A 13,079-nucleotide genomic window follows, 5' to 3' on the forward strand; every position below is an offset into this window, starting at 1 on the left:
GCCAGTCTGGGTGAGGTGCTGAGGGCTTTTTTCAGGCTGGCCATGGCCCCCAGCCACCCAAGCTCCCAGTGGAGACTGGCTAGAAGCAGGTATCTGGGGTTTATTTATCTTCTATAATTGAAACTTTGTTGCCTTCAGTGGAGGCCAGAGCTGGCCAGGGCAGGTGGGAAGCTTGGCTTCCTCCATCACGGGGGCAACCAAGCCTCCTGCTTGCTCCAGCTCCTTGGCTGCTGGCCGCCATCTTGGTTGGGTTAATTTGCATATAGTTGCTCTGATTAGCTGGTGGGCATGGCTTGGGGGTGTATCAAAGGTACAGTCAATTTGCATGTTTCTCTTTTATTAGATTAGATGTATTAACTTCCTAAATTTACTAACACTTGGATTCCTCCATGATAGAAAATTATGATGCAATTTAATGTTGATATATTAGATAATATTAGGAAATTACTTTATGGATTCCATGGAACACCTATTAAATTCAATAAAAAATGAATGAACATAAAACAAAATGAATTTGTCCTTGTGTTTTTATGGACCTTTAACCTAGTAGTACCACTGATGATCTATGAAGCTGGAATGACATAAAAATGGTCAGTCAGATTCCCCCATGGTTCTGCTCAACCTCTCTCACACTGTACTTAAAAAACAAACAAACAAACCAAACTTTAGTTCTCACCATAACTTAAAGAACCCCCATTAATATTTAGAGGAGTCTGTATATTAAAAAGAAAAAATGAATTCCAGCTGTGGTTTCTAGGCCACTTGTCAATCAGCCAACTTCATGTTAATAAGTGGTAATGTTAATAGTAATAACAATAAAATATGGTAAGATGTGCAAAATCATTCTTAAATAAATATGGGGGTATAATAGATTGTATTAGCATAGAGACTATATGATTTCACCTATATGTGGAAACTAAAAAACAAAACAGAAAAGAAAAAGACTCAGATATAAAAAACAAGCTGATGGTTTCTAGGAGGAAGGATTTAAAAGATAATAAGAGGTACAAACTTTCTGTTATAAAATAAATAAGTCAGGGAGATGAAATATACAGCATAAGAAATATAATCAATAGTATCAAATAACTTTGTACAGTGACAGGTGGCTATTAGTTTTATCACAGTGATCAATTTGTAAGGTATATAAATACTGAATCACTATGTTATATACACAAAACTCATATAATATGGTATGTCATCTGTACTTCAATAATAAAAGTAAATTTGGGTAAGTTGTTTTTTTAAGGAAAAAAAATTTCTTATTTATTTATTTTAACAAAAAAAGTTAGCCAATGATTCTAAATCACACAGTTGTTTTTTTGTTTTGTTTTGTTTTTTTTCCTGGCATTTCTCTCTGGAGTAGATTTTTTGCTCTAGTGATTAAAACAGAAAATCAGATACAACAGTCTTCAAGTTCAACCAATGTCTTCACACTCTCATCTCTTTATCAGCATACTAGAGACCAGGCGCATACAATTTGTGTGTGGGTATGGTCCCTAGGCCTGGCCTGAGATCAGGGCCATCTTCCCCAGCTGAATGCAGCCAGCCCTGCCTCCCACTCCACCCACCCCCAGTTCCCTGTTCACCATCAGGTGATCTGAGCCTGCTGGCCGAGGGGAGGGACTGAGAGGTCGGCCGTTCCTGCCCACTCGCTGGCCCCGCCCCAGCCATGGGTCACCCTCTGTGTGTGGGGTGACCAGCAGGGCAGGGGCCTTGGCCTGGCACTGCCTGTGTCCCCAGCCACCCATCCCTGGTTCCCTGTTCGGGCAATCGGAGCCTGACAGCCAGGGAAAAGGACCGAGAGGTGGTCAGTGTGCCTTATAGTGACTGGTCGAGCGGTCATTCTGGTTGTTCTGCCATTAGGGTCAATTTTCATATTACCCTTTTATTATATAGGATACTAACTATACTAGTAGGTATGCCTTCCCAAAACTATATGGTTATATTCAGATATGTTGTTGCCCAAAACATTTAACATAAACCCAAACTGATTTATCAAGTCTTTATGTGATTAAAGTTGTTTTTTATTGAAAAAGTGAGGAAAATAATTACTAGCAAAGAGTATTAAGTATTTTTATACTTTTCATTACATCTCTTCTCTTGAAAGATACAATATGAAGAAATAGAGCATTTTAGAGTGGCCCAAGTTTTTTGTAATAAATATGAAAACTCAACCATATTTAGTTATAATAAGTGTTATTAAATACTTTGAATGTAAATAAAGTTTTCTGTTAGGAGAAAAACATGAAGTATTTAACTATTATAAAACATGACTTTAATAATTTTTACCAAGTTGGAATCATTTTCTTTATAAAAGGTATGTGAGATAATTTTATTTATTAATAGTTAATAATTTAAAATAAAGTTTGTATGCTTTAAATACCCCCATTATCAAATATATACAATATATATTAAAAACAAGTATTACCTTCATAAAAATGGCTAATATTAAAGGATTCAAAATATAACATGGAAAAATCTGTAGTGTTGAGGAACATATCATTCCATGCTCACTGTACCTTATTTATTATAGCTCACTTAATTTGCATTGGAAAAATGTAATGGCTGTATTATTACACATACTATTCATGCGTGTGAGAGCACTTCATGAACATCCATTTAAAACAGAGCTTTAAGGCAAGACTTCCTGAATGGTGGAGTGAGGACCTTTCTGAATCTATACATCAATTAAAAGCAACAAAAACACTGGCAAATTGCCATTATCAACTTTTTCAAAAACTTCCAAGCACCAGAAAAATAACTCATCACATACAAAGGGTCCTCAATGTGAGTAATTACTGATTTCTTATCAGAAAGCATAAAAACAGAAAGCAACCCATCATTCCATGTGTTGAAAGAAAAATGTTATTAATCAAGAATATAACATTCAGCCAAATTAAGACATTTTCATATAAACAGTGAGAGAAATTCTTGCTAGCAGAACACTCTATAAGAAAAACTAAACTTGTATGTCTGTTTCCTTCACCAAGATAGGGAAGCTTTTGTCATTATTTTTTTCAAATAAGTTTTCTATTTCTTATTCTCTCTCTTCTCCTTCTGGCACCCCATGATATGAATGTTGGTATGACCACTAACCACCAACCTCCAACTACCTTGAAGGATCATCTGTGCAATGATACACCACACAGAGCAGGGCTTACTTCATCAGGGCTCTGGTACCTGCAGAGTCTGCCATTGAATGTGTCACTTAGGGAGGTAGTTGGGTGGTGATGCTTTGACATGGTCTGAAGCTGTCCACTGGATGTGCTGGCTCTGGGGCCCCTTAGGAGGTGCAGACCAAGGCCAGCCACCATGTGTGTTCTGTAGGTTAGGGCCACAAGGCATAAACTACAAAGCGATGTACAGATAGCTGTTTCTTGTGCTGGGCTTGGAGGTGCCAAGGGGACATCAAGCTGTGAACCAAGGCTGGCTGCTGCTAGTGCTGGGTCTGGGGCCACTTAGTTAAAGGCAGCAAGAAAAAAGTAGTTAGTTACCTACAAGGAAGCTCCCATAAGACTGTCAGCTGATTTCGCAACAGAAACTTTGTAGGCCAGAAGGGAGTGGCAAAAAAAATTTGAAGTGATGACAGGCAAGGACCTACAACCAAAATTACTCTACCCTGCAGAGCTATCATTTAGAATTGAAGGATAAATAAAGAGCTTCCCAGACAAGAAAAAAACTAAAGGAGTTCATCACCACCAAACCAGTATTATATGAAATGTTAAAGGGTATTTTTTAAGAAGAAGAAAAGAAGATAAAAAATATGAACAAGAAAATGGCAATAAATCTATCAACAACTGAATGTACAATCAAAATGAACAAGCAGAGCAGAAACAGATGCATAGATTCAGAGAACATTTTTTTGGTTGCCAGAGGGGAGGAAGGTTTGGGAGGGGATGGGTAAAAAAGGTGAAGGAATTAAGAAGTGAAAAGTGGTTGTTACAGCATAGTCATGTGTTGAGGAGCACACGAGACTTGATTGGAAAGTTTGTAAGGAGGACATTCCTAGAAAAGGGAAATGTGCAGAAGACCGCCCGCACTGTTTATCAGAATTCTGACTTATGGGAAGGCGGTGCTCCTAATTATTCCCTGACCTTCCCAATCAAGTCTGTGCACGTGCAGACCCCCAGATGTTTACTGGAATCCTTATGCTTAATCTTTGGGTGTCCTTGCTTAAAGGACACTGCAAACACACGTTTCCTCCCAATATTACTTACCCTACTGATTGTATCTAAAAGATAAACTTTATCTCAAACTGCTGTTACAATAAAGGCCTAATGAGGCAGGCGATCGAGGCTGTCTGGTTCCCTTAGCCCTCTCTCTCACCAAAAACATTGCTTCGGAGTAATCCATTCATTCATCGCTCAGGGTCTGCTGGTCAGCCCCGGCAGTCACGGAGATGTAAAGTATAGCATAAGGAATATAATCAGTAATATTCTAATGATCAGGCGCGGTGCTGGATGGGTTTGGGATTTATTGGGATGATTGCATATTAAGTTATGTAATGTCTGGTTACTGGGGTGTACAAAATATATAAAAATAGAATAATTTTAAAATGTAAAAAATTATAAAAAACTAAAGCAAATCATTCAGGTCAAATAAAATGATAATATGTAAAATAATAGGTTCATTTTGCAGGACCATATTAAAAAGCATAAATGTATTGTTGGTAATATTTTCCTCTTCCATATAATTTGAAAGAAAACTGTATTAATCAATAATTATAATTAATAATTTTATGCTATGCATACAATAGTCAAAAGAGAACTGAGTGCCTAAAATAATAACTAATTAGCTAATAATGGATAAAGATTAATTTACATCATGATATTATCCCAAGGAGTGGGAATAGAGCAATCTTGGAGCAAAATTTCTGTAAACTATTTAAATTAACATTAATCTGATCTCGATTGTTTAAGTTAGGATGTTAACTGTAATCTCTGAATGACAATTAAAGAGAAACCACACACATAGGAACACAGACAAACACACATAAGAAATAACAAAGGAATTAAAATGGTACACTAAAAATATGTATTTAATATAAAAGAGTAGTAACAGAGAAATTAAGTATCAGAAATATAAGGCATATAGAAATACACAGCAAAATGACAGAGGCAAATCCTGCCTTATTATTAATTACCTTAAGTATAAGTAGATAAAACACTAAACCAAAGGAATAAACTGAAAGAGTACATACATAAATATGACACAAGTACGTGCTGTCTAAGAAATGCATGTTAGGTACGAAGACACTAGTAGGTTGAAGATAAAAGGATGAGGAAAGATATGCCATGCATATAATTGAAAAAAAAGAGAGCAGAGTGGCTAGATTGATATTAGACAAAATAGACTTTAAAATTAAAAATTAAAAGAGTAGAGTAGAAGTAAATAATAGAGAATTTAAAAGGGAATAAACATATTTATCTTAAAAACCATAAGACCCCAACTATAAGTTACATAGAAGAAAATATAGGTACCAAACTTATGTACCTGGGAGGTAGAGGACATTTTATGGACTTGACCCCAAAAGCAAGGGAGGTAAAGGCAAAAACAAATGAATGGGACTATATCATACTGAAGAGCTTCTGCACAGCAAAATAAATGGACAACAGACAGACAGCCAAGCCGGTGGGAGATGATGTTTGCAAACAGTAGCTCCAACAAAGGTTTAATTTCCAAAACATATAAAGAACTTGTTAAACTTAACAACACCAAACAAACACACAATCCAATCAAAAAGTGGGCAGAGGACTTGAAAATACACCTCTCCCAAGAAGACATATGAACAGCCAATAGCTATATGAAAAGATGTTCAACCTCAGTGGCAATTAGAGAACTACAAATTAAAACTACAATGAGCCGAAACCGGTTTGGCTCAGTGGATAGAGCGTCGGCCTGCGGACTGAAAGGTCCCAGGTTCGATTCCAGTCAAGGGCATGTACCTGGGTTGCGGGCACATCCCCAGGGGGTGTGCAGGAGGCAGCTGATCGATGTTTCTCTCTCATCGATGTTTCTAACTCTCTATCTCTCTCCCTTCCTCTCTATAAAAAATCAATAAAATATATTAAAAAAAACTACAATGAGATATCACCTCACACCTATTGGAGTGGCCATTATCAACAAGACAAACAACAACTATTGGAGGTTGTGGGAAAAAGGGAATCCTCATTCACTGCTGGTGGGAATGTAGATAGATGTACAACCACGATGGAAAGCAGTCTGGCGATTCCGCAAAAAGTTAAGAATAGGGCCGAAACCAGTTTGGCTCGGTGGATAGAGCGTCGGCCTGCGGACTGAAAGGTCCCAGGTTCGATTCCGGTCAAGGGCATGTACCTGGGTTGCGGGCACATCCCTAGTAGGAGATGTGCAGGAGGCAGCTGATTGATGTTTCTCTCTCATTGATGTTTCTAACTCTCTATCTCTCTCCCTTCCTCTCTGTAAAAAATCAATAAAATATATTTTAAGAAAAAGAATAGAGCTACCGCCCTAATCAGTTTGGCTCAGTGGATAGAGTGGTGGCTTGCGGACTGAAAGGTCCCAGGTTCAATCCGGTCAAGGGTATGTACCTTGGTTGCGGGCACATACCCAGTAGGGGGTGTGCAGGAGGCAGCTGATCAATGTTTCTCTCTCAATGATATTTCTAACTCTCTATCCCTCTCCCTTCCTCTCTGTAAAAAAATAAAATGAAATAGAGCTACCATATGACCCACCAATCCCACTCCTGGGTATGTACCTGAAAAATTCAAAATCATTTATATGCAAAGATTTATGCACCCTATGTTCATGGCAGCATTATTCATGGTGGCCAAGACTTTGAAACAGCCAAAGTGCCCTGCGATAGAGGACTGGATAAAGAAGATGTGGCACATACACAATGGAATGTTACTCAGCCATAAGAAAGGATGCAATAGCATCATTTACAACCACATGGATGGACCTTGAGAACATTATGCTAAGTGAAATAAGTCAGACAGAAAAAGCTAAGAACCATACGATTTCACTCATATGTGGGATATAAAACTGGAACTCATGAACACAAACAGCAGAGTGATGGTTTCCAGAGGGAACGGGGTGAGGGGAAAAGGGTGTCCTACTATGAGGTGACAGGAGAAGTCTTGACTTTGGGTAGTGGGCACATGGTACTATATACAGACTTTGTAACTTAGAAATCCACACATGAAACCTATATTTTCATGTAGACCAATGTCACCCCAATAAAATTTAATAAAATAAACATAAGGAAATGCCATGAATACTTGTTAGTAAAGATATTAGATACTTAGATGAAATGGTCAAATTCTTAAAAAGATATACGATGAAAATGACTGAAGAAGAAATTAAAAATCTGAATAGGCCTATAAGAAGTGAGATTAAATTACTAATTTTAAAACTTTCCACAAAAATAAAGTTGAGGACAAGTTGGCTTCCCTGATGAATTCTATCAATCATTTAAGTATTAACATCAATTATTTACAAACTCTTCCACAAAAGGAGAATACCAGAGCTTGCAGGATACCAGATCAATATAAAAAAATAGTGTGCTTCCTTGCACTTGTCATGACCATTTGAAAATATAATAAAAATTGATTTAAAATACTACAAAAATTATAAAATACTTAGGAATAACTTTAACAAAGGAGTACCTCACTTGTACACTTAATACCTCAATATGACACTGGAACAAAGATAGGCATATAGATGAATAAAATAGAAGTGAGAGTTCAGAAACAAATACATTTATGGTTATTTTGTTTTTGACTAGATTAGCAAAACAATTTAATAAATGATGCTGGCACAACTGGACACACATATAAAAAGAATCAAGTTGAACCCTACATAATTCTACACACACACACACATACACACACACACACACACACAAACACACACACTAAAAATAGATCATGGACCTAAATATAAGAGATATAACTATAAACATTTTGAATAAAATGTAAAGTATAAGAATAAATCTTTGTTACCATGTGTCAGGCAATTATTTTTAAAGGTAACATCAAAAAAAGTAGGTAATTGGACTTCATCAAAAGTAAGAACTTTTGTTCTGCAAACAATTAAGAAAGTTAAATGACAACCAAAAGAATAGGAGAAAAATTTTCAAAACATATTTGACTTAAACCTTGATTACACAAAATGCCTACAACTAAATCAGAAGACAAATAACCCAATTCATAAATAGGCAGAAAGTATGATATCAGCAAGATGGCAGAATTGGTGTTTTTATACAATCTTCCTAAAAGTACACCAATTTTGATAATCACTTACAAACAAGAGTATGAACATCCAGAAAAAATTTTCAACATGCCATTGGAGAAAAAAATATCCAAAATTGGATGAATTAAATTGGCTAAGGGAAACAATTTTATTTTACTTGCAGCACCCCTCCCCTAAGACAGCATAGCTCAGTCCCAACAGAGACCTCCTCAGCCAGTGATTCTCTCTAGAGGGGAAAGTGAGAGTATGTAAGTAAGCTTCCATCTTACCCAGCTGTGTGGGATGCTGATGAAGTTGCCCATTATTTTTTCTCACCTACAGAATACTGAGGTGATCTGCACAACTGAGGGATGGGGAGAGTCTGGGAGTATAGCAACCAGGGCTCAGAATTTATCAAAAGACTACAGATCCTACTAGCTATTGTCTTCATCAGGAAGGTATAGCAACAAGCTGCTGGGGACAACTTGTATGCTGACTAACTCACAGGCACCTTCAATGCTATCTACACCTCATCCAAACACCCTCTGTCAGCTCCTTGTAGGTGTTCCCAAGGGAGGTGGGCTTCTGCAGACAGCTAGTGAGAAATGCAAAAAGACAGCCTGACTGTGGTATTGGCAGAAATCACACCACTTGAGCATTTGTTACCACCCTAGAAAAAACACCCAACCTAAATTTGCAGGAGTTAAGGAAAATATAGAGTCTTAAGAATTCCCTTCCAAGAAGGAAGAAGAAGTGTGTAGAAGAATATCCATAGATACAGTTTGAGTAAGCCTCAGAATCCCTGGAAGGACTTACAGATTGGGCAATTCTCCTCCAAGCAAGTTAGTAATGTCTAGAGAAGATAACTATTCTTCAAATCCTATATAATAAAAGGCTAATATGCAAATCGACAGAATCGCAGAATGACTTGTTGTTATGATGTGAACTGACCACCTCATGTGCTCAATGCAGGAGTTGCCCCTGGTGGTCAGTGTGCTCCCACAGGGGGAGCACCACTCAGCCAGAAGCTAGGCTCATGGCTGGTGAGTGCAGTGGCAGTGGTGGGAGCCTCTCCTGCCTTTGTGGAGACAGACTCACGGCATCCCCAGAGGGATCCTGGACTGTGAGAGAGCACAGACTGGGCTGAGGGACCCCCCTGAGTGCACGAATTTTGTGCACCAAGACTATAGTGCAAAGATAATAATGCAAGACTTTAAAAGGAGGCAAAAGATTTATGTGATCTGAAGAGAAAACAGAGTATGATAATAATACAAGACTTTAAAGAACATAAACTATCAAAAGAATATGACACTACCAAAGGAATACAATACTTTTTCAGTAATTAACACCAAAGAAAAGGTGATGTACAATTTGTCTAATAAAATTTTTAAATAGTAGTTTTAAGAAAGTTCTACAAGCAAACAGAAAGACCAACTCAGCAAAATCAGGAAAACAATTCTATATAATAAAAGTCTAATATGCTAAGTGTCCGGTCATCTGGTAGTCTGTTCAACCAATCAAAGCATAATATGCTAAGGCCACTCAACTGCTTGCTATGACATGCACTGACCACCACGGGGCAAACACTCTGACCAGTAGGTTAGCTTGCTGCTGGGATCCGGCCAATCGGGACTGAGCGAGACAGGCCAGACACACCCTGGAGCCCTCCCGCAGACCCTCCCTGACTGGCCAACCTCCCACGTCCCTCCCCGGCCCTGATCATGCACCAGTGGGGTCCCTTGGCCTGGCCGGTGCCCTCTCACAATATGGGCTGAGGGACTAACCCAGCCGTGGGCAAACTACGGCCCACTGGCTGGATCCGGCCCGTTTGAAATGAATAAAACTAAAAAAAAAAAAAAGACCGTACCCTTTTATGTAATGATGTTTACTTTGAATTTATATTAGTTCACACAAACACTCCATCCATGCTTTTGTTCCGGCCCTCCGGTCCAGTTTAAGAACCTATTGTGGCCCTCGAGTCAAAAAGTTTGCCCACCCCTGGACTAACCCCTTGAGTGCATGAATTTTGTGCACTGAACCTCTAGTAACTAATAAACAAGAAAAGTAACAGAGAGACAGACATCATTAAGAAGAGTCAACAGAAATTTTGGAGCTGAAGAATACAATGAATACAATTTAAAAATTCAATAGAGAGTCCTGGCTGGAGGCTCAGTTGGTTGAAGCATCATCCTGTACACCAGGGGATTGTGGGTTTGGTTCCTGGTCAGGGCACATACCTGGGTTGCAAGTTTGATCCCCAGTCTGGGTGGGTGAAGAAGGCAGTCAATCAATATCTCTGTCTCACATTGATCTCTCTCTGTATCCCTCCCTCTCTCTTTCTTTTACTTTTTCTCTCTAAGGTCAATAAACATGTTTTTGTGTGAAGATAAAAAAAATCAATAGAGAGCATCAACATCACATTTGATCAAGCCCAAGAAAAAAAATGAAAGACAGATAATTTTAAATTATCTAGACAGAGGAGAATGAAGAAAAAAGAAAGAAAAAGTGTAAAAAAATTTACCTGAATTATGAATACTAAGGAATGAAACAATTCACACATTGTAGGAATACTAGAAAAAAGAGAGGAGGAAGGTGGCAGAAATCTTCTTTAAAGAAATAACGGCTCATAGCTTGCCAAATCCTGGGAGAGAATTTGATCTATGTATTTATAAAATACATAGATCCAAATAAATTCAATCTCAAAATATCTCCTCTAAAACACTTCATAATAGAACTATCTAAAAAAAATCAGAGATAGAGTATTTTGAAAGTGGCAAGTGAAAAAACTACATTTTATGTAGGAGGAAACTCCCTAAAGGCTATCAATAGATTTTTCAGCAGAAACCTTGCATGCCAGGAAAGAATGGTATGATATATTCAAAGTGATGAAAAAAACAAAAAACTGCCAACCAACAATATTTTACCTGGAACTGCTGGCCTTCAGAAAATAGAGAGAGATAAAGACTTTCCCAGTCATATAAAAACTTAGCAAGTTCATCACCATTTGATCTGCCCTACAAGAAATGCTGAAAAGAATCTTTCCAGCTGAAATAAAAAAAATACTAATTAGTATTATCCTATATAATAAAGAGGTGATATGCAAATAAACCCTTACACCCTCACAAGATGGCTCCCTATGACCAGACTGCCAGGGGGGGTTAGTGAGGGATGACCAAAGGACTGAACAAGCAAGCTCCATGAGGCGACCAGGCCGGCAGAGGGGTTAGTGAGGGACGATCAAACGACTGAACAGCAGGCTGCGTGGAGTGACCAGGCTGGAGGGGTGGGGGCACTTAGGGGCGACCAGGCCGGTGGGGGGTGCAATTGGGGGTGACCAGGCCAGCACAGGGGCAGTTGGGGGCAATTAGGATGGAAGGAGGCAGTGAAGGGTGACTAGACTGGCGGTGGGGGCAATTAGGGTCGACCAGGCTGGCAGGGAGGGGGTCGTTGGGGGTGACCTGGCCAGCAGCAAGGGAGGGCAGTTAGGTGCGATCAGGCTGGCACACAGAGGCAGTGAGGGGTGATCAGGCTGGCAGGGGGGTAAGTTAGGGGTGACCAGGCAGGCAGGCAGGTGAGCGATTAGGAGCCAGTGGTCCAGGATTGTGAGAGGGTCTAAACCGGCAGTTGGACATCCCCCAAGGGGGCCCAGATTGGAGAGGGTGCAGGCTGGGCTGAGGTGACCCCCAACCCTGTACAAATTTCATGCACCGGGCCTCTAGTGAAAGCATACACTACACTGGCAAAGGTATGTGTATAGTCAAAGTCAGGATAATGTGTATGGTAATGTATTAAACATTTAACTCTAGTATAAAGTATATAGGATAAAAGTATTAAAAAGAACTATCTATACTAATAAAAGTCTAGGTGGTCCTCGTAACCTTGTGTGACGCCCTCTTGTCATCACAAGATGGCCGCCACAAGATGGCCACCACAAGATGGCTGGCAGGGGAGGGCAGTTGTGGGTGACTAGGCTGGCAGGGGAGGGCAGTTGGGGGCAATCAGGCAGGAAGGGGAGGGCAGTTGTGGACGATCAGGCTGCCAGGGGAGCAGTTAGGCGTTATCAGGTCAGCAGGGGAGCGGTTAGGAGCTAGGGGTCCCGGATTGTGAGAGGGCCTAAACCGGCAGTCGGACATCCCCCAAGGGGTCCCAGATTGGAGAGGGTGCAGGCTGGTCTGAGGGACACACCCCTCTGTGCACAATTTTGTGCACTGGGCCTCTAGTATATTATAAATATATAATAATTTGTTAATGGATACAAAATATAAAAAGATGTAAATTGTGACATCAAACATGAAATAAGAAGGAAGAATAAAAGGGTAGAGTTTTTGTATATTATTAAAACTGTTATCAACTTAAAATAGGTAAATATTATGTTTTATGTAAGCTTCTTAATGACCACAACACAAACATTGATAGTAGATATGCAAAAGATAAAGAGAAGCATATTGCTACAGGAAATCATTAATTTACAAAGGAAGACAGAGAGAGAGGAACAAAGACAAACAACCATAAAACAATTAACAAGATGGCTTTACTAAGTTCTTATCTTTCAATATTTACTTTAAATGTAAATAGATTACATTTTCTAATCAAAAGACATAGAGTGACTGAATGGATAAAGAAACAAGACCCAACTATATTCTGCCTGCAAAGATGAACTTCTATTTTAAGGACACATGTAAACTGAAATCAAGGAATTTAAAAAGATGGTTCAAGAAAATGGAAATCAAAAGAGAACAGGAATAGCTTTACTTACATCAGACAAATTAAAATTTAAGTCAAAAATTTTAATAAGAATTGAAAAGATAATTATATTAGTGATAACATGGTCAATTTACCAAGAGATTACAACAATTATATATATATAT

The sequence above is a fragment of the Myotis lucifugus genome, unplaced genomic scaffold (assembly GCF_000147115.1).
Source record: "Myotis lucifugus unplaced genomic scaffold, Myoluc2.0 scaffold_230, whole genome shotgun sequence".
NCBI lineage: Eukaryota > Metazoa > Chordata > Mammalia > Chiroptera > Vespertilionidae > Myotis > Myotis lucifugus.